Source organism: Bombus affinis, unplaced genomic scaffold (assembly GCF_024516045.1).
Source record: "Bombus affinis isolate iyBomAffi1 unplaced genomic scaffold, iyBomAffi1.2 ctg00000083.1, whole genome shotgun sequence".
NCBI lineage: Eukaryota > Metazoa > Arthropoda > Insecta > Hymenoptera > Apidae > Bombus > Bombus affinis.
In genome coordinates, this window is record NW_026108831.1 from 628448 (window position 1) to 656434 (window position 27987).

Sequence of the window (27987 nt, forward strand, 5' to 3'; positions counted from 1 at the left end):
GTGAGGGTATATATATATAGATCTAGGTGTTACTATTTTAATTCTATATATTCTGCATGAATATTGTTAACATTGTTATAAAACATTTCGAGGATAAGAATAGTCTGTTGCGAGACAAATGGTACGTATAATTTACCTCAAACGGTAAGCGAATGTGTCGGTAGATTGAACTACTACAGAGACGCGTAGTATACATCCGCGAAAGCATAGTACACTAAGGAAAGATAGTGTCGCATCGTAGCTAACGCGTTAAAGAGCTTCGTAACGGTACACCAGGAACACTATCTTTACCGGTAGAAACAATACACATACTGAAACCAATAATAATTTAATTCTATGTTATTTCTACTCTTATTAAATTTTAAAAATAATAAAATGTCAAATCTATTAACTCCCAACTAGATTTAATGCACCCTACTTTTAAACTATTTGTATTAAATTATACTAAATTCATAAATACTATTTAGAATAAATTTTTATACAAATTTTAAATTTTTCGATTAAACTACATTTTTAAGTGTTTTATAAAAGAAATAATATATTTAAGACATTACTGTATATACTTAATTGATGGGTCAACTATTATATATATATCTATATATATATAGATCTAGGTGATACTATTTTAATTCTATATATTCTGCATGAATATTGTTAACATTGTTATAAAACATTTCGAGGATAAGAATAGTCTGTTGCGAGACAAACGGTACGTATAATTTACCTCAGACGGTAAGCGAATGTGTCGGTAGATTGAACTACTACAGAGACGCGTAGTATACATCCCCGAAAGCATAGTACACTAAGGAAAGATAGTGTCGCATCGTAGCTAACGCGTTAAAGAGCTTCGTAACGGTACACCAGGAACACTATCCTTACCGGTAAAAACGATATACATACTGAAACCAATAATAATTTAATTCTATGTTATTTCTACTCTTATTAAATTTTAAAAATAATAAAATGTCAAATCTATTAACTCCCAACTAGATTTAATGCACCCTACTTTTAAACTATTTGTATTAAATTATACTAAATTCATAAATGCTATTTAGAATAAATTTTTATACAAATTTTAAATTTTTCGATTAAACTACATTTTTAAGTGTTTTATAAAAGAAATAATATATTTAAGACATTACTGTATATACTTAATTGATGGGTCAACTATTAGATTGTATTGTAAAATATTTGCTATTATTATTTCTCAAATTAATTTAAAAAATTTAAATCTACACTGATTATAAAAATTTAATTTAATATTAATAAACATTTTTATTAATTAATTCTTAAAAAAGTAAAATTCAAATTACAATAGTATATATTTATTGAAATGTCATTTTATTATATTGGACAATCAAAATTTAATTTATTTAAATTTAATATACTTACGTGTGTGTGGGTATATATATATAGATCTAGGTGTTACTATTTTAATTCTATATATTCTGCTTGAAAATTGTTAACATTGTTATAAAACATTTCGAGGATAAGAATAATCTATTGCGAGACAAATGGTACGTATAATTTAACTTAAACGGTAAGCGAATGTGTCGGTAAAATGAACTACTACAGAGACGCGTAGTAGACATCCGTGAAAGCATAGTACACTAAAGAAAGATAGTGTCGCATGGTAGTTAACGCGTTAAAGAGCTTCGTAACGGTACACAAGGAATACTTTCATTATATTTAGAGATGATTATATAAAAAAAATTGTTTTATTTTGCTAATATGTGTTATACAAGATATATATATAACAATATAACAATTATAACATTATGACATTATAACAATTATAACAATTACAACAATTACACTTGTTTGGCTACTCTGTTAGTGCTGCTTCTCTCTCCTCTTCTTGCCAAATTGCATTCCATCTTCGTTTGTTGGCGGATCCTGTGATGCAAATAGTCGCAAACTAACACACACACAGCAATATGCGTGTCACTGTGCGCGGCCAAAACAGAGTTGTAACGCATAATATTACACACGCCTTTGGCATATGCACTGCTGAAAGACCCGGGTAAGGTGTGATTTGTTTCCCGTATATACATTCTACATTTGCGAACATTAGTGAGAAAACTAATCTCTTATAGGCCGCCCAGCGACGAGTCGATGTACTACAAACGCAAGAGGACTTGTTGTTTACTACATTAACCTCTTAGGTACGGTTGAATTTTGTGCGCGGCTGTTTGTCTGTACGGCAGAGTTTGACGCGAATTACGCGTAAAAGATACAACACTGCAATGTGTGATGGATGATACTGTTCTCCACTCAAGCACATTGGAACGAAGTTTTTGATAATTAAATTATTATTTTTCTTAAGGATATGATGCATATACTTTAACTTTAATAATTGAATTTAATAATGAATAATCCAATTGAGTGTGATATATTTTAAAGCAGAGTACGACACATAGACGACGCAAATTTCAAACTCATTGCGCGATAATGTTTTTCAAATTGCTCTTCGTTTTCTATTTCCGAACTACCTTTTGAGGTTAATGATTCTAAAGAAATTCAAGGGTACGGATCGACATGTTAAAAGAAGCATCTGATAATCTATTGTATATATATATTTCATCTGTTTTATATGTATATATATATAAATATATATGTAATATATATTATAGTCTAGTATAAAATCTTTCAAAAAGATTCTAACTATATTATTGTTCATTAATCTCTCAATCTGCAAAAATTCTAATTTCGGTTTACTCGTATAATGTACGTTTACACATACTGAAACCAGTAATAATTGAATTCTATACTGATTCCACTTTTAATAAATTTAAAAAGTAGCAAAATATCAAATCTATTAACCCCAAACTAGATTTAATGCTCCCTACTTTTAAAGAATTTAAATTAAATTATTCTAAAGTCATAAATACTATTTAGAATAAATTTTTATACAAATTTTAAACATCTCGATTGAATTAATTTTTTAAATTTTTTGTAAGAGAAATAATATATATACGACACTACTATAAATATTTAATTGATAGAGCAACTATTAAATTCTATTATAAAATATTTAATATTAGTATTTTGCAAATTAATTTTAAAAATTTAAATTAATATTAATTATTATTATCATTTGTATTAATTATTTCTCAAAAAAGTAAAAATGGAAATTACAATAGTATATATTTATTGAAATGTAATTTTATTAAATTGAAAAATAAAGATTTAATTTATTTAAATTTAACGCATGTACGTCAGTGTGTGTGTGTATATATATAGATCTAGGCATTACTATATTAATTCTATATATTCTGCATGAGTATTGTTAACATTGTTATAAAACATTTCGAGGATAAGAATAGTCTGTTGCGAGACAAATGGTACGTATAATTTACCTCAAAAGGTAAGCGAATGTGTCGGTAAAATGAACGACTACAGAGAGTAGTAATAGACATCCGCGAAAGCATAGTACACTAAAGAATGATAGTGTCGCATCGTAGCTAACGCGTTAAACAGCTTCGTAACGGTACACCAGGAACACTGTCCTTACCGGTAGAAACGATACACATACTGAAACCAATAATAATTTAATTCTATGCTGTTTCTACTCTTGATAAATTTTAAAAATAATAAAATATCAAATCTATTAACTCCCAACTAGATTTAATGCACCCTACTTTTAAACTATTTGAATTAAATTGAACTAAATTCATAAATACTATTTAGAATTAATTTTTATATAAATTTTAAATTTTTCGGGTAAACTACATTTTTAAATTTTTTATAAAGGAAATAATATATTTACGACATTACTGTATATACTTAATTGATGGGTCAACTATTAGATTGTATTGTAAAATATTTGCTATTATTATTTTTCAAATTAAATTTAAAAATTTAAATCAACACTGATTATTATAATTTAATTTAATATTAATAATCATTTTCATTAATTAATTCTTAAAAAAGAAAAATTGAAATTACAATAGTATATATTTATTGAAATGTCATTTTATTATATTGGACAATAAAAATTTAATTTATTTAAATTTAATATACTTACGTGTGTGTGGTTATATATATATAGATCTAGGTGTTACTATTTTAATTCTATATATTCTGCTTGAAAATTGTTAACATTGTTATAAAACATTTCGAGGATAAGAATAGTCTGTTGCGAGACAAATGGTACGTATAATTTAACTTAAACGGTAAGCGAATGTATCGGTAGATTGAACTACTACAGAGACGCGTAGTAGACATCCAAGAAAGCATAGTACACTAAGCAAAGATAGTGTCGCATCGTAGCTAATGCGTTAAACAGCTTCGTAACGGTACACCAAGAACACTATCCTTACCGGTAGAAACGATACACATACTGAAACCAATAATAATATAATTGTATGCTGTTTCTACTCTTAATAAATTTTAAAAATAATAAAATGTCAAATCTATTAACTCCCAATTAGATTTAATGCACCCTACTTTTAAACTATTTGAATTAAATTATACTAAATTCATAAATACTATTTAGAATAAATTTTTATACAAATTTTAAATTTTTCGATTAAACTACATTTTTAAATTTTTTATAAAAGAAATAATATATTTACGACATTACTGTATATACTTAATTGATGGGTCAACTATTAGATTGTATTGTAAAATATTTGCTATTATTATTTTTCAAATTAAATTAAAAAATATAAATCAACACTGATTATTATAATTTAATTTAATATTAATAATCATTTTCATTAATTAATTCTTAAAAAAGAAAAATTGAAATTACAATAGTATATAATTATTGAAATGTAATTTTATTAAATTGAACAATAAAAATTTTAATTATTGAAATTGAATATTTATACGTGTGTGTGTATATATATATATATAGATCTATGTGTTACTATTTTAATTGTATATATTCTGCATGAATAGTGTTAACATTGTTATAATACATTTCGAGGATAAGAATAGTCTGTTGCGAGACAAATGGTACGTATAATTTAACTTAAACGGTAAGCGAATGTGTCGGTAAAATGAACTACTACAGAGACGCGTAGTAGACATCCGTGAAAACATAGTACACTAAAGGAAGATAGTGTCGCATCGTAGCTAACGCGTTAAAGAGCTTCGTAACGGTACACCAGGAACACTATCCTTACCGGTAAAAACGATATACATACTGAAACCAATAATAATTTAATTCTATGTTATTTCTACACTTATTAAATTTTAAAAATAATAAAATGTCAAATCTATTAACTCCCAACTCGATTTAATGCACCCTACTTTTAAACAATTTGAATTAAATTATACTAAATTCATAAATACTATTTAGAATAAATTTTTATACAAATTTTAAATTTTTCGATTAAACTACATTTTTAAGTGTTTTATAAAAGAAATAATATATTTAAGACATTACTGTATATACTTAATTGATGGGTCAACTATTAGATTGTATTGTAAAATATTTGCTATTATTATTTTTCAAATTAATTTTAAAAATTTAAATTAACACTGATTATAAAAATTTAATTTAATATTAATAATCATATTTATTAATTAATTCCAAAAAAAGAAAAATTGAAATTACAATAGTATGTATTTATTGAAATGTCATTTTATTATATTAGACAATAAAAATTTTATTTATTTAAATTTAATATACTTACGTGTGTGTGGGTATATATATATAGATCTAGGTGTTACTATTTTAATTCTATATATTCTGCATGAATATTGTTAACATTGTTATGAAACATTTCGAGGATAAGAATAGTCTGTTGCGAGACAAATGATACGTATAATTTACCTCAAACGGTAAGCGAATGTGTCGGTAAAATGAACTACTACAGAGACGCGTAGTAGACATCCGTGAAAGCATAGTACACTAAAGAAAGATAGTGTCGCATGGTAGCTAACGCGTTAAAGAGCTTCGTAACGGTACACAAGGAATACTTTCATTATATTTAGAGATGATTATATAAAAAAAATTGTTTTATTTTGCTAATATGTGTTTTACAAGATATATATATAACAATATAACAATTATAACATTATGACATTATAACAATTATAACAATTACAACAATTACACTTGTTTGGCTACTCTGTTAGTGCTGCTTCTCTCTCCTCTTCTTACCAAATTGCATTCCATCTTCGTTTGTTGGCGGATCCTGTGATGCAAATAGTCGCAAACTAACACACACACAGCAATATGCGTGTCACTGTGCGCGGCCAAAACAGAGTTGTAACGCATAATATTACACACGCCTTTGGCATATGCACTGCTGAAAGACCCGGGTAAGGTGTGATTTGTTTCCCGTATATACATTCTACATTTGCGAACATTAGTGAGAAAACTAATCTCTTATAGGCCGCCCAGCGACGAGTCGATGTACTACAAACGCAAGAGGACTTGTTGTTTACTACATTAACCTCTTAGGTACGGTTGAATTTTGTGCGCGGCTGTTTGTCTGTACGGCAGAGTTTGACGCGAATTACGCGTAAAAGATACAACACTGCAATGTGTGATGGATGATACTGTTCTCCACTCAAGCACATTGGAACGAAGTTTTTGATAATTAAATTATTATTTTTCTTAAGGATATGATGCATATACTTTAACTTTAATAATTGAATTTAATAATGAATAATCCAATTGAGTGTGATATATTTTAAAGCAGAGTACGACACATAGACGACGCAAATTTCAAACTCATTGCGCGATAGTGTTTTTCAAATTGCTCTTCCTTTTTCTATTTCCGAACTACATTTTGAGGTTAAAGATTCTAAAGAAATTCAAGGGTACGGATCGACATGTTAAAAGGAGCATCTGATAATCTATTGTATATATATATTTCATCTGTTTTATATGTATACATATAGAAATATATATATAATATATATTATAGTCTAGTATAAAATCTTTCAAAAAGATTCTAACTATATTATTGTTCATTAATCTATCAATCTGTAAAAATTCTAATTTCGGTTTACTCGTATAATGTACGTTTACACATACTGAAACCAGGAATAACTGAATTCTATACTGATTCCACTTTTAATAAATTTAAAAAATAGCAGAAGATCAAATCTATTAACCCCAAACTAGATTTAATGCTCCCTACTTTTAAAGTATTTAAATTAAATTATTCTAAAGTCATAAATACTATTTAGAATAAATTTTTATACAAATTTTAAACTTCTCGAATGAATTAATTTTTTAAATTTTTTGTAAGAGAAATAATATATATAGGACATTAATATAAATATTTAATTGACAGAGCAACTATTAAATTCTATTATAAAATATTTAATATTAGCATTTTGCAAATTAATTTTAAAAATTTAAATTAATATTAATTATTATTATCATTTGTATTAATTATTTCTCAAAAAAGTAAAAATGGAAATTACAATAGTATATATTTATTGAAATGTAATTTTATTAAATTGAAAAATAAAGATTTAATTTATTTAAATTTAACGCATGTACGTGAGTGTGTGTGTGTATATATATAGATCTAGGCATTACTATATTAATTCTATATATTCTGCATGAACATTCTTAACATTGTTATAAAACATTTCGAGGATAAGAATAGTCTGTTGCGAGACAAATGGTACGTATAATGTAACGCAAACGGTAAGCGAATGTGTCGGTAGATTGAAGTACTACAGAGACGCGTAGTAGACATCCGCGAAAGCATAGTACACTAAGCAAAGATAGTGTCGCATCGTAGCAAATGCGTTAAACAGCTTCGTAACGGTACACCAGGAACACTATCTTTACCGGTAGAAACGATACACATAGTGAAACCAATAATAATTTAATTCTATGCTGTTTCTACTCTTAATAAATTCTAATCGTAATAAAATATCAAATCTATTAACTCCCAACTAGATTTAATGCACCCTACTTTTAAACTATTTAAATTAAATCATACTAAATTCATAAATACTATTTAGAATAAATTTTTATACAAATATTAAATTTTTCGATTAAACTACATTTTTAAATTTTTTATAAAAGAAATAATATATTTACGACATTACTGTATATACTTAATTGATAGGTCAACTATTAGATTGTATTGTAAAATATTTGCTATTATTACTTTTCAAATTAATTTTAAAAATTTAAATCTACACTGATTATAAAAATTTACTTTATTATTAATAATCATTTTCATTATTTAATTCTAAAAAAAGAAAAATTGAAATTACAATAGTATATATTTATTGAAATGTAATTTTATTAAATTGAACAATAAAAATTTTATTTATTTAAATTGAATATATATACGTGTGTGTGTATATATATATATATATATAGATCTAGGTGTTACTATTTTAATTCTATATATTCTGCATGAATATTGTTAACATTGTTATAAAACATTTCGAGGATAAGAATAGTCTGTTGCGAGACAAATGGTACGTATAATTTAACTTAAACGGTAAGCGAATGTGTCGGTAAAATGAACTACTACAGTGACGCGTAGTAGACATCCGTGAAAGCATAGTACACTAAAGAAAGATAGTGTCGCATCGTAGCTATCGTGTTAAAGAGCTTCGTAACGACACACCAGGAACACTGTCCTTACCGGTAAAAACGATACACATACTGAAACCAATAATAATTTAATTCTATGCTGTTTCTACTCTTATTAAATTTTAAAAATAATAAAATGTCATATCTATTAACACCCAACTAGATTTAATGCACCCTACTTTTAAACTATTTGAATTAAATAATACTAAATTCATAAATACTAATTAGAATAAATTTTTATACAAATTTTAAATTTTTCGATTAAACTACATTTTTAAATTTTTTATAAAAGAAATAATATATTTACGACACTACGGTACATACTTAATTGATAGGTCAATTATTAGATTGTAGTGTAACATATATGCTATTACTATTTTTCAAATTAATTTTGGAAATTTAAATCTACACTGATTATAAAAATTTAATTTAATATTAATAATCATTTTTAATAATTAATTCTTAAAAAAGTAAAATTCAAATTACAATAGTATATATTTATTGAAATGTCATTTTATTATATTGGACAATAAAAATTTAATTTATTTAAATTTAATATACTTACGTGTGTGTGGGTATATATATATAGATCTAGGTGTTACTATTTTAATTCTATATATTCCGCTTGAAAATTGTTAACATTGTTACAAAACATTTCGAGGATAAGAATAGTCTGTTGCGAGACAAATGGTACGTATAATTTACCTCAAACGGTAAGCGAATGTGTCGGTAGGTTGAACTACTACAGAGACGCGTAGTATACATCCGCGAAAGCATAGTACACTAAGGAAAGATAGTGTCGCATCGTAGCTAACGCGTTAAAGATCTTCATGATGGTACACCAGGAACACTATCCTTACCGGAAGAAGCGATACACATACTGAAACCAATAATAATTTAATTCTATGCTGTTTCTACTCTTATTAAATTTTAAAAATAATAAAATGTTAAATCTATTAACTCCCAACTAGATTTAATGCACCCTACTTTTAAACTATTTGAATTAAATTATACTAAATTCATAAATACTATTTAGAATAAATTTTTATACAAATATTAAATTTTTCGATTAAACTACACTTTTAAGTGTTTTATAAAAGAAATAATATTTTTAAGACATGACTGTATATACTTAATTGATGGGTCAACTATTATATATATATCTATATATATATAGATCTAGGTGTTACTATTTTAATTCTATATATTCTGCATGAATATTGTTAACATTGTTATAAAACATTTCGAGGATAAGAATAGTCTGTTGCGAGACAAACGGTACGTATAATTTACCTCAAACGGTAAGCGAATGTGTCGGTAGATTGAACTACTACAGAGACGCGTAGTATACATCCCCGAAAGCATAGTACACTAAGGAAAGATAGTGTCGCATCGTAGCTAACGCGTTAAAGAGCTTCGTAACGGTACACCAGGAACACTATCCTTACCGGTAAAACGATATACATACTGAATCCAATAATAATTTAATTCTATGTTATTTCTACTCTTATTAAATTTTAAAAATAATAAAATGTCAAATCTATTAACTCCCAACTCGATTTAATGCACCCTACTTTTAAACAATTTGAATTAAATTATACTAAATTCATAAATACTATTTAGAATAAATTTTTATACAAATTTTAAATTTTTCGATTAAACTACATTTTTAAGTGTTTTATAAAAGAAATAATATATTTAAGACATTACTGTATATACTTAATTGATGGGTCAACTATTAGATTGTATTGTAAAATATTTGCTATTATTATTTTTCAAATTAATTTTAAAAATATAAATTAACACTGATTATAAAAATTTAATTTAATATTAATAATCATATTTATTAATTAATTCTAAAAAAAGAAAAATTGAAATTACAATAGTATGTATTTATTGAAATGTCATTTTATTATATTAGACAATAAAAATTTTATTTATTTAAATTTAATATACTTACGTGTGTGTGGGTATATATATATAGATCTAGGTGTTACTATTTTAATTCTATATATTCTGCATGAATATTGTTAACATTGTTATGAAACATTTCGAGGATAAGAATAGTCTGTTGCGAGACAAATGATACGTATAATTTACCTCAAACGGTAAGCGAATGTGTCGGTAAAATGAACTACTACAGAGACGCGTAGTAGACATCCGTGAAAGCATAGTACACTAAAGAAAGATAGTGTCGCATGGTAGCTAACGCGTTAAAGAGCTTCGTAACGGTACACAAGGAATACTTTCATTATATTTAGAGATGATTATATAAAAAAAATTGTTTTATTTTGCTAATATGTGTTTTACAAGATATATATATAACAATATAACAATTATAACATTATGACATTATAACAATTATAACAATTACAACAATTACACTTGTTTGGCTACTCTGTTAGTGCTGCTTCTCTCTCCTCTTCTTGCCAAATTGCATTCCATCTTCGTTTGTTGGCGGATCCTGTGATGCAAATAGTCGCAAACTAACACACACACAGCAATATGCGTGTCACTGTGCGCGGCCAAAACAGAGTTGTAACGCATAATATTACACACGCCTTTGGCATATGCACTGCTGAAAGACCCGGGTAAGGTGTGATTTGTTTCCCGTATATACATTCTACATTTGCGAACATTAGTGAGAAAACTAATCTCTTATAGGCCGCCCAGCGACGAGTCGATGTACTACAAACGCAAGAGGACTTGTTGTTTACTACATTAACCTCTTAGGTACGGTTGAATTTTGTGCGCGGCTGTTTGTCTGTACGGCAGAGTTTGACGCGAATTACACGTAAAAGATACAACACTGCAATGTGTGATGGATGATACTGTTCTCCACTCAAGCACATTGGAACGAAGTTTTTGATAATTAAATTATTATTTTTCTTAAGGATATGATGCATATACTTTAACTTTAATAATTGAATTTAATAATGAATAATCCAATTGAGTGTGATATATTTTAAAGCAGAGTACGACACATAGACGACGCAAATTTCAAACTCATTGCGCGATAGTGTTTTTCAAATTGCTCTTCCTTTTTCTATTTCCGAACTACATTTTGAGGTTAAAGATTCTAAAGAAATTCAAGGGTACGGATCGACATGTTAAAAGGAGCATCTGATAATCTATTGTATATATATATTTCATCTGTTTTATATGTATACATATAGAAATATATATATAATATATATTATAGTCTAGTATAAAATCTTTCAAAAAGATTCTAACTATATTATTGTTCATTAATCTATCAATCTGTAAAAATTCTAATTTCGGTTTACTCGTATAATGTACGTTTACACATACTGAAACCAGGAATAACTGAATTCTATACTGATTCCACTTTTAATAAATTTAAAAAATAGCAGAAGATCAAATCTATTAACCCCAAACTAGATTTAATGCTCCCTACTTTTAAAGTATTTAAATTAAATTATTCTAAAGTCATAAATACTATTTAGAATAAATTTTTATACAAATTTTAAACTTCTCGAATGAATTAATTTTTTAAATTTTTTGTAAGAGAAATAATATATATAGGACATTAATATAAATATTTAATTGACAGAGCAACTATTAAATTCTATTATAAAATATTTAATATTAGCATTTTGCAAATTAATTTTAAAAATTTAAATTAATATTAATTATTATTATCATTTGTATTAATTATTTCTCAAAAAAGTAAAAATGGAAATTACAATAGTATATATTTATTGAAATGTAATTTTATTAAATTGAAAAATAAAGATTTAATTTATTTAAATTTAACGCATGTACGTGAGTGTGTGTGTGTATATATATAGATCTAGGCATTACTATATTAATTCTATATATTCTGCATGAACATTCTTAACATTGTTATAAAACATTTCGAGGATAAGAATAGTCTGTTGCGAGACAAATGGTACGTATAATGTAACGCAAACGGTAAGCGAATGTGTCGGTAGATTGAAGTACTACAGAGACGCGTAGTAGACATCCGCGAAAGCATAGTACACTAAGCAAAGATAGTGTCGCATCGTAGCAAATGCGTTAAACAGCTTCGTAACGGTACACCAGGAACACTATCTTTACCGGTAGAAACGATACACATAGTGAAACCAATAATAATTTAATTCTATGCTGTTTCTACTCTTAATAAATTCTAATCGTAATAAAATATCAAATCTATTAACTCCCAACTAGATTTAATGCACCCTACTTTTAAACTATTTAAATTAAATCATACTAAATTCATAAATACTATTTAGAATAAATTTTTTTATAAGTTTTAAATTTTTCGATTAAACTACATTTTTAAATTTTTTATAAAAGAAATAATATATTTACGACATTACTGTATATACTTAATTGATAGGTCAACTATTAGATTGTATTGTAAAATATTTGCTATTATTACTTTTCAAATTAATTTTAAAAATTTAAATCTACACTGATTATAAAAATTTACTTTATTATTAATAATCATTTTCATTATTTAATTCTAAAAAAAGAAAAATTGAAATTACAATAGTATATATTTATTGAAATGTAATTTTATTAAATTGAACAATAAAAATTTTATTTATTTAAATTGAATATATATACGTGTGTGTGTATATATATATATATATAGATCTAGGTGTTACTATTTTAATTCTATATATTCTGCATGAATATTGTTAACATTGTTATAAAACATTTCGAGGATAAGAATAGTCTGTTGCGAGACAAATGGTACGCATAATTTACCTCAAACGGTAAGCGAATGTGTCGGTAAAATGAACTACCACAGAGATGCGTAGTAGACATCCGGTACACCAGGAACACTATCCTTACCGGTAAAAACGATATACATACTGAAACCAATAATAATTTAATTCTATGTTATTTCTACTCTTATTAAATTTTAAAAATAATAAAATGTCAAATCTATTAACTCCCAACTAGATTTAATGCACCCTACTTTTATACAATTTGAATTAAATTATACTAAATTCATAAATACTATTTAGAATAAATTTTTATACAAATTTTAAATTTTTCGATTAAACTACATTTTTAAGTGTTTTATAAAAGAAATAATATATTTAAGACATTACTGTATATACTTAATTGAGGGGTCAACTATTATATATATATCTATATATATATAGATCTAGGTGTTACTATTTTAATTCTATATATTCTGCATGAATATTGTTAACATTGTTATAAAACATTTCGAGGATAAGAATAGTCTGTTGCGAGACAAATGGTACGTATAATTTACCTCAAACGGTAAGCGAATGTGTCGGTAGATTGAACTACTACAGAGACGCGTAGTATACATCCGCGAAAGCATAGTACACTAAGGAAAGATAGTGTCGCATCGTAGCTAACGCGTTAAAGAGCTTCGTAACGGTACACCAGGAACACTATCCTTACCGGTAAAACGATATACATACTGAAACCAATAATAATTTAATTCTATGTTATTTCTACTCTTATTAAATTTTAAAAATAATAAAATGTCAAATCTATTAACTCCCAACTAGATTTAATGCACCCTACTTTTAAACAATTTGAATTAAATTATACTAAATTCATAAATACTAATTAGAATAAATTTTTATACAAATTTTAAATTTTTCGATTAAACTACATTTTTAAATTTTTTATAAAAGAAATAATATATTTACAACATTACGGTACATACTTAATTGATAGGTCAATTATTAGATTGTAGTGTAACATATATGCTATTACTATTTTTCAAATTAATTTTGAAAATTTAAATCTACACTGATTATAAAAATTTAATTTAATATTAATAATCATTTTTAATAATTAATTCTTAAAAAAGTAAAATTCAAATTACAATAGTATATATTTATTGAAATGTCATTTTATTATATTGGACAATAAAAATTTAATTTATTTAAATTTAATATACTTACGTGTGTGTGGGTATATATATATAGATCTAGGTGTTACTATTTTAATTCTATATATTCCGCTTGAAAATTGTTAACATTGTTACAAAACATTTCGAGGATAAGAATAGTCTGTTGCGAGACAAATGGTACGTATAATTTACCTCAAACGGTAAGCGAATGTGTCGGTAGATTGAACTACTACAGAGACGCGTAGTATACATCCGCGAAAGCATAGTACACTAAGGAAAGATAGTGTCGCATCGTAGCTAACGCGTTAAAGAGCTTCGTAACGGTACACCAGGAACACTATCCTTACCGGTAAAAACGATATACATACTGAAACCAATAATAATTTAATTCTATGTTATTTCTACTCTTATTAAATTTTAAAAATAATAAAATGTCAAATCTATTAACTCCCAACTAGATTTAATGCACCCTACATTTAAACTATTTGAATTAAATTATACTAAATTCATAAATACTATTTAGAATAAATTTTTATACAAATTTTAAATTTTTCGATTAAACTACATTTTTAAGTGTTTTATAAAAGAAATAATATATTTAAGACATTACTGTATATACTTAATTGATGGGTCAACTATTAGATTGTATTGTAAAATATTTGCTATTATTATTTTTCAAATTAATTTAAAAAATTTAAATCTACACTGATTATAAAAATTTAATTTAATATTAATAAACATTTTTATTAATTAATTCTTAAAAAAGTAAAATTCAAATTACAATAGTATATATTTATTGAAATGTCATTTTATTATATTGGACAATCAAAATTTAATTTATTTAAATTTAATATACTTACGTGTGTGTGGGTATATATAAATAGATCTAGGTGTTACTATTTTAATTCTATATATTCTGCTTGAAAATTGTTAACATTGTTATAAAACATTTCGAGGATAAGAATAATCTGTTGCGAGACAAATGGTACGTATAATTTAACTTAAACGGTAAGCGAATGTGTCGGTAAAATGAACTACTACAGTGACGCGTAGTAGACATCCGTGAAAGCATAGTACACTAAAGAAAGATAGTGTCGCATCGTAGCTATCGTGTTAAAGAGCTTCGTAACGACACACCAGGAACACTGTCCTTACCAGTAAAAACGATACACATACTGAAACCAATAATAATTTAATTCTATGCTGTTTCTACTCTTATTAAATTTTAAAAATAATAAAATGTCAAATCTATTAACTCCCAACTAGATTTAATGCACCCTACTTTTAAACTATTTGAATTAAATAATACTAAATTCATAAAAACTAATTAGAATAAATTTTTATACAAATTTTAAATTTTTCGATTAAACTACATTTTTAAATTTTTTATAAAAGAAATAATATATTTACGACATTACGGTACATACTTAATTGATAGGTCAATTATTAGATTGTAGTGTAACATATATGCTATTACTATTTTTCAAATTAATTTTGAAAATTTAAATCTACACTGATTATAAAAATTTAATTTAATATTAATAATCATTTTTAATAATTAATTCTTAAAAAAGTAAAATTCAAATTACAATAGTATATATTTATTGAAATGTCATTTTATTATATTGGACAATAAAAATTTAATTTATTTAAATTTAATATACTTACGTGTGTGTGGGTATATATATATAGATCTAGGTGTTACTATTTTAATTCTATATATTCCGCTTGAAAATTGTTAACATTGTTACAAAACATTTCGAGGATAAGAATAGTCTGTTGCGAGACAAATGGTACGTATAATTTACCTCAAACGGTAAGCGTATGTGTCGGTAAAATGAACTACTACAGAGACGCGTAGTAGACATCCGTGAAAGCATAGTACACTAAAGAAAGGTAGTGTCGCATCGTAGCTAACGCATTAAAGATCTTCATGATGGTACACCAGGAACACTATCCTTACCGGAAGAAACGATACACATACTGAAACCAATAATAATTTAATTCTATGCTGTTTCTACTCTTATTAAATTTTAAAAATAATAAAATGTTAAATCTATTAACTCCCAACTAGATTTAATGCACCCTACTTTTAAACTATTTGAATTAAATTATACTAAATTCATAAATACTATTTAGAATAAATTTTTATACAAATTTTAAATTTTTCGATTAAACTACATTTTTAAGTGTTTTATAAAAAAAATAATATTTTTAAGACATTACTGTATATACTTAATTGATGGGTCAACTATTATATATATATATATATATATATATAGATCTAGGTGTTACTATTTTAATTCTATATATTCTGCATGAATATTGTTAACATTGTTATAAAACATTTCGAGGATAAGAATAGTCTGTTGCGAGACAAACGGTACGTATAATTTACCTCAGACGGTAAGCGAATGTGTCGGTAGATTGAACTACTACAGAGACGCGTAGTATACATCCCCGAAAGCATAGTACACTAAGGAAAGATAGTGTCGCATCGTAGCTAAGGCGTTAAAGAGCTTCGTAACGGTACACCAGGAACACTATCCTTACCGGTAAAACGATATACATACTGAAACCAATAATAATTTAATTCTATGTTATTTCTACTCTTATTAAATTTTAAAAATAATAAAATGTCAAATCTATTAACCCCCAACTCGATTTAATGCACCCTACTTTTAAACAATTTGAATTAAATTATACTAAATTCATAAATACTATTTAGAATAAATTTTTATACAAATTTTAAATTTTTCGATTAAACTACATTTTTAAATTTTTTATAAAAGAAATAATATATTTAAGACATTACTGTATATACTTAATTGATGGGTCAACTATTAGATTGTATTGTAAAATATTTGCTATTATTATTTTTCAAATTAATTTTAAAAATTTAAATTAACACTGATTATAAAAACTTAATTTAATATTAATAATCAAACTTATTAATTAATTCTAAAAAAAGAAAAATTGAAATTACAATAGTATGTATTTATTGAAATGTCATTTTATTATATTAGACAATCAAAATTTAATTTATTTAAATTTAATATACTTACGTGTGTGTGGGTATATATATATAGATCTAGGTGTTACTATTTTAATTCTATATATTCTGCATGAATATTGTTAACATTGTTATAAAACATTTCGAGGATAAGAATAGTCTGTTGCGAGACAAACGGTACGTATAATTTACCTCAAACGGTAAGCGAATGTGTCGGTAGATTGGACTACTACAGAGACGCGTAGTATACATCCCCGAAAGCATAGTACACTAAGGAAAGATAGTGTCGCATCGTAGCTAACGCGTTAAAGAGCTTCGTAACGGTACACCAGGAACACTATCCTTACCGGTAAAACGATATACATACTGAATCCAATAATAATTTAATTCTATGTTATTTCTACTCTTATTAAATTTTAAAAATAATAAAATGTCAAATCTATTAACTCCCAACTCGATTTAATGCACCCTACTTTTAAACAATTTGAATTAAATTATACTAAATTCATAAATACTATTTAGAATAAATTTTTATACAAATTTTAAATTTTTCGATTAAACTACATTTTTAAGTGTTTTATAAAAGAAATAATATATTTAAGACATTACTGTATATACTTAATTGATGGGTCAACTATTAGATTGTATTGTAAAATATTTGCTATTATTATTTTTCAAATTAATTTTAAAAATATAAATTAACACTGATTATAAAAATTTAATTTAATATTAATAATCATATTTATTAATTAATTCTAAAAAAAGAAAAATTGAAATTACAATAGTATGTATTTATTGAAATGTCATTTTATTATATTAGACAATAAAAATTTTATTTATTTAAATTTAATATACTTACGTGTGTGTGGGTATATATATATAGATCTAGGTGTTACTATTTTAATTCTATATATTCTGCATGAATATTGTTAACATTGTTATGAAACATTTCGAGGATAAGAATAGTCTGTTGCGAGACAAATGATACGTATAATTTACCTCAAACGGTAAGCGAATGTGTCGGTAAAATGAACTACTACAGAGACGCGTAGTAGACATCCGTGAAAGCATAGTACACTAAAGAAAGATAGTGTCGCATGGTAGCTAACGCGTTAAAGAGCTTCGTAACGGTACACAAGGAATACTTTCATTATATTTAGAGATGATTATATAAAAAAAATTGTTTTATTTTGCTAATATGTGTTTTACAAGATATATATATAACAATATAACAATTATAACATTATGACATTATAACAATTATAACAATTACAACAATTACACTTGTTTGGCTACTCTGTTAGTGCTGCTTCTCTCTCCTCTTCTTACCAAATTGCATTCCATCTTCGTTTGTTGGCGGATCCTGTGATGCAAATAGTCGCAAACTAACACACACACAGCAATATGCGTGTCACTGTGCGCGGCCAAAACAGAGTTGTAACGCATAATATTACACACGCCTTTGGCATATGCACTGCTGAAAGACCCGGGTAAGGTGTGATTTGTTTCCCGTATATACATTCTACATTTGCGAACATTAGTGAGAAAACTAATCTCTTATAGGCCGCCCAGCGACGAGTCGATGTACTACAAACGCAAGAGGACTTGTTGTTTACTACATTAACCTCTTAGGTACGGTTGAATTTTGTGCGCGGCTGTTTGTCTGTACGGCAGAGTTTGACGCGAATTACGCGTAAAAGATACAACACTGCAATGTGTGATGGATGATACTGTTCTCCACTCAAGCACATTGGAACGAAGTTTTTGATAATTAAATTATTATTTTTCTTAAGGATATGATGCATATACTTTAACTTTAATAATTGAATTTAATAATGAATAATCCAATTGAGTGTGATATATTTTAAAGCAGAGTACGACACATAGACGACGCAAATTTCAAACTCATTGCGCGATAGTGTTTTTCAAATTGCTCTTCCTTTTTCTATTTCCGAACTACATTTTGAGGTTAAAGATTCTAAAGAAATTCAAGGGTACGGATCGACATGTTAAAAGGAGCATCTGATAATCTATTGTATATATATATTTCATCTGTTTTATATGTATACATATAGAAATATATATATAATATATATTATAGTCTAGTATAAAATCTTTCAAAAAGATTCTAACTATATTATTGTTCATTAATCTATCAATCTGTAAAAATTCTAATTTCGGTTTACTCGTATAATGTACGTTTACACATACTGAAACCAGGAATAACTGAATTCTATACTGATTCCACTTTTAATAAATTTAAAAAATAGCAGAAGATCAAATCTATTAACCCCAAACTAGATTTAATGCTCCCTACTTTTAAAGTATTTAAATTAAATTATTCTAAAGTCATAAATACTATTTAGAATAAATTTTTATACAAATTTTAAACTTCTCGAATGAATTAATTTTTTAAATTTTTTGTAAGAGAAATAATATATATAGGACATTAATATAAATATTTAATTGACAGAGCAACTATTAAATTCTATTATAAAATATTTAATATTAGCATTTTGCAAATTAATTTTAAAAATTTAAATTAATATTAATTATTATTATCATTTGTATTAATTATTTCTCAAAAAAGTAAAAATGGAAATTACAATAGTATATATTTATTGAAATGTAATTTTATTAAATTGAAAAATAAAGATTTAATTTATTTAAATTTAACGCATGTACGTGAGTGTGTGTGTGTATATATATAGATCTAGGCATTACTATATTAATTCTATATATTCTGCATGAACATTGTTAACATTGTTATAAAACATTTCGAGGATAAGAATAGTCTGTTGCGAGACAAATGGTACGTATAATGTAACGCAAACGGTAAGCGAATGTGTCGGTAGATTGAAGTACTACAGAGACGCGTAGTAGACATCCGCGAAAGCATAGTACACTAAGCAAAGATAGTGTCGCATCGTAGCAAATGCGTTAAACAGCTTCGTAACGGTACACCAGGAACACTATCTTTACCGGTAGAAACGATACACATAGTGAAACCAATAATAATTTAATTCTATGCTGTTTCTACTCTTAATAAATTCTAATCGTAATAAAATATCAAATCTATTAACTCCCAACTAGATTTAATGCACCCTACTTTTAAACTATTTAAATTAAATCATACTAAATTCATAAATACTATTTAGAATAAATTTTTATACAAATATTAAATTTTTCGATTAAACTACATTTTTAAATTTTTTATAAAAGAAATAATATATTTACGACATTACTGTATATACTTAATTGATAGGTCAACTATTAGATTGTATTGTAAAATATTTGCTATTATTACTTTTCAAATTAATTTTAAAAATTTAAATCTACACTGATTATAAAAATTTACTTTATTATTAATAATCATTTTCATTATTTAATTCTAAAAAAAGAAAAATTGAAATTACAATAGTATATATTTATTGAAATGTAATTTTATTAAATTGAACAATAAAAATTTTATTTATTTAAATTGAATATATATACGTGTGTGTGTATATATATATATATATAGATCTAGGTGTTACTATTTTAATTCTATATATTCTGCATGAATATTGTTAACATTGTTATAAAACATTTCGAGGATAAGAATAGTCTGTTGCGAGACAAATGGTACGCATAATTTACCTCAAACGGTAAGCGAATGTGTCGGTAAAATGAACTACCACAGAGATGCGTAGTAGACATCCGGTACACCAGGAACACTATCCTTACCGGTAAAAACGATATACATACTGAAACCAATAATAATTTAATTCTATGTTATTTCTACTCTTATTAAATTTTAAAAATAATAAAATGTCAAATCTATTAACTCCCAACTAGATTTAATGCACCCTACTTTTAAACAATTTGAATTAAATTATACTAAATTCATAAATACTATTTAGAATAAATTTTTATACAAATTTTAAATTTTTCGATTAAACTACATTTTTAAGTGTTTTATAAAAGAAATAATATATTTAAGACATTACTGTATATACTTAATTGATGGGTCAACTATTAGATTGTATTGTAAAATATTTGCTATTATTATTTTTCAAATTAATTTTAAAAATTTAAATTAACACTGATTATAAAAATTTAATTTAATATTAATAATCATATTTATTAATTAATTCTAAAAAAAGAAAAATTGAAATTACAATAGTATGTATTTATTGAAATGTCATTTTATTATATTGGACAATAAAAATTTTATTTATTTAAAGATAATATACTTACATGTGTGAGGGTATATATATATAGATCTAGGTGTTACTATTTTAATTCTATATATTCTGCATGAATATTGTTAACATTGTTATAAAACATTTCGAGGATAAGAATAGTCTGTTGCGAGACAAATGGTACGTATAATTTACCTCAAACGGTAAGCGAATGTGTCGGTAGATTGAACTACTACAGAGACGCGTAGTATACATCCGCGAAAGCATAGTACACTAAGGAAAGATAGTGTCGCATCGTAGCTAACGCGTTAAAGAGCTTCGTAACGGTACACCAGGAACACTATCTTTACCGGTAGAAACAATACACATACTGAAACCAATAATAATTTAATTCTATGTTATTTCTACTCTTATTAAATTTTAAAAATAATAAAATGTCAAATCTATTAACTCCCAACTAGATTTAATGCACCCTACTTTTAAACTATTTGTATTAAATTATACTAAATTCATAAATACTATTTAGAATAAATTTTTATACAAATTTTAAATTTTTCGATTAAACTACATTTTTAAGTGTTTTATAAAAGAAATAATATATTTAAGACATTACTGTATATACTTAATTGATGGGTCAACTATTATATATATATCTATATATATATAGATCTAGGTGATACTATTTTAATTCTATATATTCTGCATGAATATTGTTAACATTGTTATAAAACATTTCGAGGATAAGAATAGTCTGTTGCGAGACAAACGGTACGTATAATTTACCTCAGACGGTAAGCGAATGTGTCGGTAGATTGAACTACTACAGAGACGCGTAGTATACATCCCCGAAAGCATAGTACACTAAGGAAAGATAGTGTCGCATCGTAGCTAACGCGTTAAAGAGCTTCGTAACGGTACACCAGGAACACTATCCTTACCGGTAAAAACGATATACATACTGAAACAAATAATAATTTAATTCTATGTTATTTCTACTCTTATTAAATTTTAAAAATAATAAAATGTCAAATCTATTAACTCCCAACTCGATTTAATGCACCCTACTTTTAAACAATTTGAATTAAATTATACTAAATTCATAAATACTATTTAGAATAAATTTTTATACAAATTTTAAATTTTTCGATTAAACTACATTTTTAAATTTTTTATAAAAGAAATAATATATTTAAGACATTACTGTATATACTTAATTGATGGGTCAACTATTAGATTGTATTGTAAAATATTTGCTATTATTATTTTTCAAATTAATTTTAAAAATTTAAATTAACACTGATTATAAAAACTTAATTTAATATTAATAACCAAACTTATTAATTAATTCTAAAAAAAGAAAAATTGAAATTACAATAGTATGTATTTATTGAAATGTCATTTTATTATATTAGACAATCAAAATTTAATTTATTTAAATTTAATATACTTACGTGTGTGTGGGTATATATATATAGATCTAGGTGTTACTATTTTAATTCTATATATTCTGCATGAATATTGTTAACATTGTTATAAAACATTTCGAGGATAAGAATAGTCTGTTGCGAGACAAACGGTACGTATAATTTACCTCAAACGGTAAGCGAATGTGTCGGTAGATTGAACTACTACAGAGACGCGTAGTATACATCCCCGAAAGCATAGTACACTAAGGAAAGATAGTGTCGCATCGTAGCTAACGCGTTAAAGAGCTTCGTAACGGTACACCAGGAACACTATCCTTACCGGTAAAACGATATACATACTGAATCCAATAATAATTTAATTCTATGTTATTTCTACTCTTATTAAATTTTAAAAATAATAAAATGTCAAATCTATTAACTCCCAACTCGATTTAATGCACCCTACTTTTAAACAATTTGAATTAAATTATACTAAATTCATAAATACTATTTAGAATAAATTTTTATACAAATTTTAAATTTTTCGATTAAACTACATTTTTAAGTGTTTTATAAAAGAAATAATATATTTAAGACATTACTGTATATACTTAATTGATGGGTCAACTATTAGATTGTATTGTAAAATATTTGCTATTATTATTTTTCAAATTAATTTTAAAAATATAAATTAACACTGATTATAAAAATTTAATTTAATATTAATAATCATATTTATTAATTAATTCTAAAAAAAGAAAAATTGAAATTACAATAGTATGTATTTATTGAAATGTCATTTTATTATATTAGACAATAAAAATTTTATTTATTTAAATTTAATATACTTACGTGTGTGTGGGTATATATATATAGATCTAGGTGTTACTATTTTAATTCTATATATTCTGCATGAATATTGTTAACATTGTTATGAAACATTTCGAGGATAAGAATAGTCTGTTGCGAGACAAATGATACGTATAATTTACCTCAAACGGTAAGCGAATGTGTCGGTAAAATGAACTACTACAGAGACGCGTAGTAGACATCCGTGAAAGCATAGTACACTAAAGAAAGATAGTGTCGCATGGTAGCTAACGCGTTAAAGAGCTTCGTAACGGTACACAAGGAATACTTTCATTATATTTAGAGATGATTATATAAAAAAAATTGTTTTATTTTGCTAATATGTGTTTTACAAGATATATATATATATATATATCAATTATAACATTATGACATTATAACAATTATAACAATTACAACAATTACACTTGTTTGGCTACTCTGTTAGTGCTGCTTCTCTCTCCTCTTCTTGCCAAATTGCATTCCATCTTCGTTTGTTGGCGGATCCTGTGATGCAAATAGTCGCAAACTAACACACACACAGCAATATGCGTGTCACTGTGCGCGGCCAAAACAGAGTTGTAACGCATAATATTACACACGCCTTTGGCATATGCACTGCTGAAAGACCCGGGTAAGGTGTGATTTGTTTCCCGTATATACATTCTACATTTGCGAACATTAGTGAGAAAACTAATCTCTTATAGGCCGCCCAGCGACGAGTCGATGTACTACAAACGCAAGAGGACTTGTTGTTTACTACATTAACCTCTTAGGTACGGTTGAATTTTGTGCGCGGCTGTTTGTCTGTACGGCAGAGTTTGACGCGAATTACGCGTAAAAGATACAACACTGCAATGTGTGATGGATGATACTGTTCTCCACTCAAGCACATTGGAACGAAGTTTTTGATAATTAAATTATTATTTTTCTTAAGGATATGATGCATATACTTTAACTTTAATAATTGAATTTAATAATGAATAATCCAATTGAGTGTGATATATTTTAAAGCAGAGTACGACACATAGACGACGCAAATTTCAAACTCATTGCGCGATAGTGTTTTTCAAATTGCTCTTCCTTTTTCTATTTCCGAACTACATTTTGAGGTTAAAGATTCTAAAGAAATTCAAGGGTACGGATCGACATGTTAAAAGGAGCATCTGATAATCTATTGTATATATATATTTCATCTGTTTTATATGTATACATATAGAAATATATATATAATATATATTATAGTCTAGTATAAAATCTTTCAAAAAGATTCTAACTATATTATTGTTCATTAATCTATCAATCTGTAAAAATTCTAATTTCGGTTTACTCGTATAATGTACGTTTACACATACTGAAACCAGGAATAACTGAATTCTATACTGATTCCACTTTTAATAAATTTAAAAAATAGCAGAAGATCAAATCTATTAACCCCAAACTAGATTTAATGCTCCCTACTTTTAAAGTATTTAAATTAAATTATTCTAAAGTCATAAATACTATTTAGAATAAATTTTTATACAAATTTTAAACTTCTCGAATGAATTAATTTTTTAAATTTTTTGTAAGAGAAATAATATATATAGGACATTAATATAAATATTTAATTGACAGAGCAACTATTAAATTCTATTATAAAATATTTAATATTAGCATTTTGCAAATTAATTTTAAAAATTTAAATTAATATTAATTATTATTATCATTTGTATTAATTATTTCTCAAAAAAGTAAAAATGGAAATTACAATAGTATATATTTATTGAAATGTAATTTTATTAAATTGAAAAATAAAGATTTAATTTATTTAAATTTAACGCATGTACGTGAGTGTGTGTGTGTATATATATAGATCTAGGCATTACTATATTAATTCTATATATTCTGCATGAACATTCTTAACATTGTTATAAAACATTTCGAGGATAAGAATAGTCTGTTGCGAGACAAATGGTACGTATAATGTAACGCAAACGGTAAGCGAATGTGTCGGTAGATTGAAGTACTACAGAGACGCGTAGTAGACATCCGCGAAAGCATAGTACACTAAGCAAAGATAGTGTCATCGTAGCAAATGCGTTAAACAGCTTCGTAACGGTACACCAGGAACACTATCTTTACCGGTAGAAACGATACACATAGTGAAACCAATAATAATTTAATTCTATGCTGTTTCTACTCTTAATAAATTCTAATCGTAATAAAATATCAAATCTATTAACTCCCAACTAGATTTAATGCACCCTACTTTTAAACTATTTAAATTAAATCATACTAAATTCATAAATACTATTTAGAATAAATTTTTTTATAAGTTTTAAATTTTTCGATTAAACTACATTTTTAAATTTTTTATAAAAGAAATAATATATTTACGACATTACTGTATATACTTAATTGATAGGTCAACTATTAGATTGTATTGTAAAATATTTGCTATTATTACTTTTCAAATTAATTTTAAAAATTTAAATCTACACTGATTATAAAAATTTACTTTATTATTAATAATCATTTTCATTATTTAATTCTAAAAAAAGAAAAATTGAAATTACAATAGTATATATTTATTGAAATGTAATTTTATTAAATTGAACAATAAAAATTTTATTTATTTAAATTGAATATATATACGTGTGTGTGTATATATATATATATATAGATCTAGGTGTTACTATTTTAATTCTATATATTCTGCATGAATATTGTTAACATTGTTATAAAACATTTCGAGGATAAGAATAGTCTGTTGCGAGACAAATGGTACGCATAATTTACCTCAAACGGTAAGCGAATGTGTCGGTAAAATGAACTACCACAGAGATGCGTAGTAGACATCCGGTACACCAGGAACACTATCCTTACCGGTAAAAACGATATACATACTGAAACCAATAATAATTTAATTCTATGTTATTTCTACTCTTATTAAATTTTAAAAATAATAAAATGTCAAATCTATTAACTCCCAACTAGATTTAATGCACCCTACTTTTAAACAATTTGAATTAAATTATACTAAATTCATAAATACTATTTAGAATAAATTTTTATACAAATTTTAAATTTTTCGATTAAACTACATTTTTAAGTGTTTTATAAAAGAAATAATATATTTAAGACATTACTGTATATACTTAATTGATGGGTCAACTATTAGATTGTATTGTAAAATATTTGCTATTATTATTTTTCAAATTAATTTTAAAAATTTAAATTAACACTGATTATAAAAATTTAATTTAATATTAATAATCATATTTATTAATTAATTCTAAAAAAAGAAAAATTGAAATTACAATAGTATGTATTTATTGAAATGTCATTTTATTATATTGGACAATAAAAATTTTATTTATTTAAAGATAATATACTTACATGTGTGAGGGTATATATATATAGATCTAGGTGTTACTATTTTAATTCTATATATTCTGCATGAATATTGTTAACATTGTTATAAAACATTTCGAGGATAAGAATAGTCTGTTGCCAGACAAATGGAACGTATAATTTAACTCAAACGGTAAGCGAATGTGTCGGTAGGTTGAACTAGTACACAGACGCGTAGGAGACATCCGCGAAAGCATAGTACACTAAGGAAAAATAGTGTCGCATCGTAGCTAATGCGTTAAACAGCTTCGTAACGGTACACCAGGAACACTGTCCTTACCGGTAGAAACGATACACATACTGAAACCAATAATAATTTAATTCTATGCTGTTTCTACTCTTGATAAATTTTAAAAATAATAAAATATCAAATCTATTAACTCCCAACTAGATTTAATCTACCCTACTTTTAAACTATTTGAATTAAATTAAACTAAATTCATAAATACTATTTAGAATAAATTTTTATACAAATTTTAAATTTTTCGATTAAACTACATTTTTAAGTGTTTTATAAAAGAAATAATATATTTAAGACATTACTGTATATACTTAATTGATGGGTCAACTATTATATATATATCTATATATATATAGATCTAGGTGATACTATTTTAATTCTATATATTCTGCATGAATATTGTTAACATTGTTATAAAACATTTCGAGGATAAGAATAGTCTGTTGCGAGACAAACGGTACGTATAATTTACCTCAAACGGTAAGCGAATGTG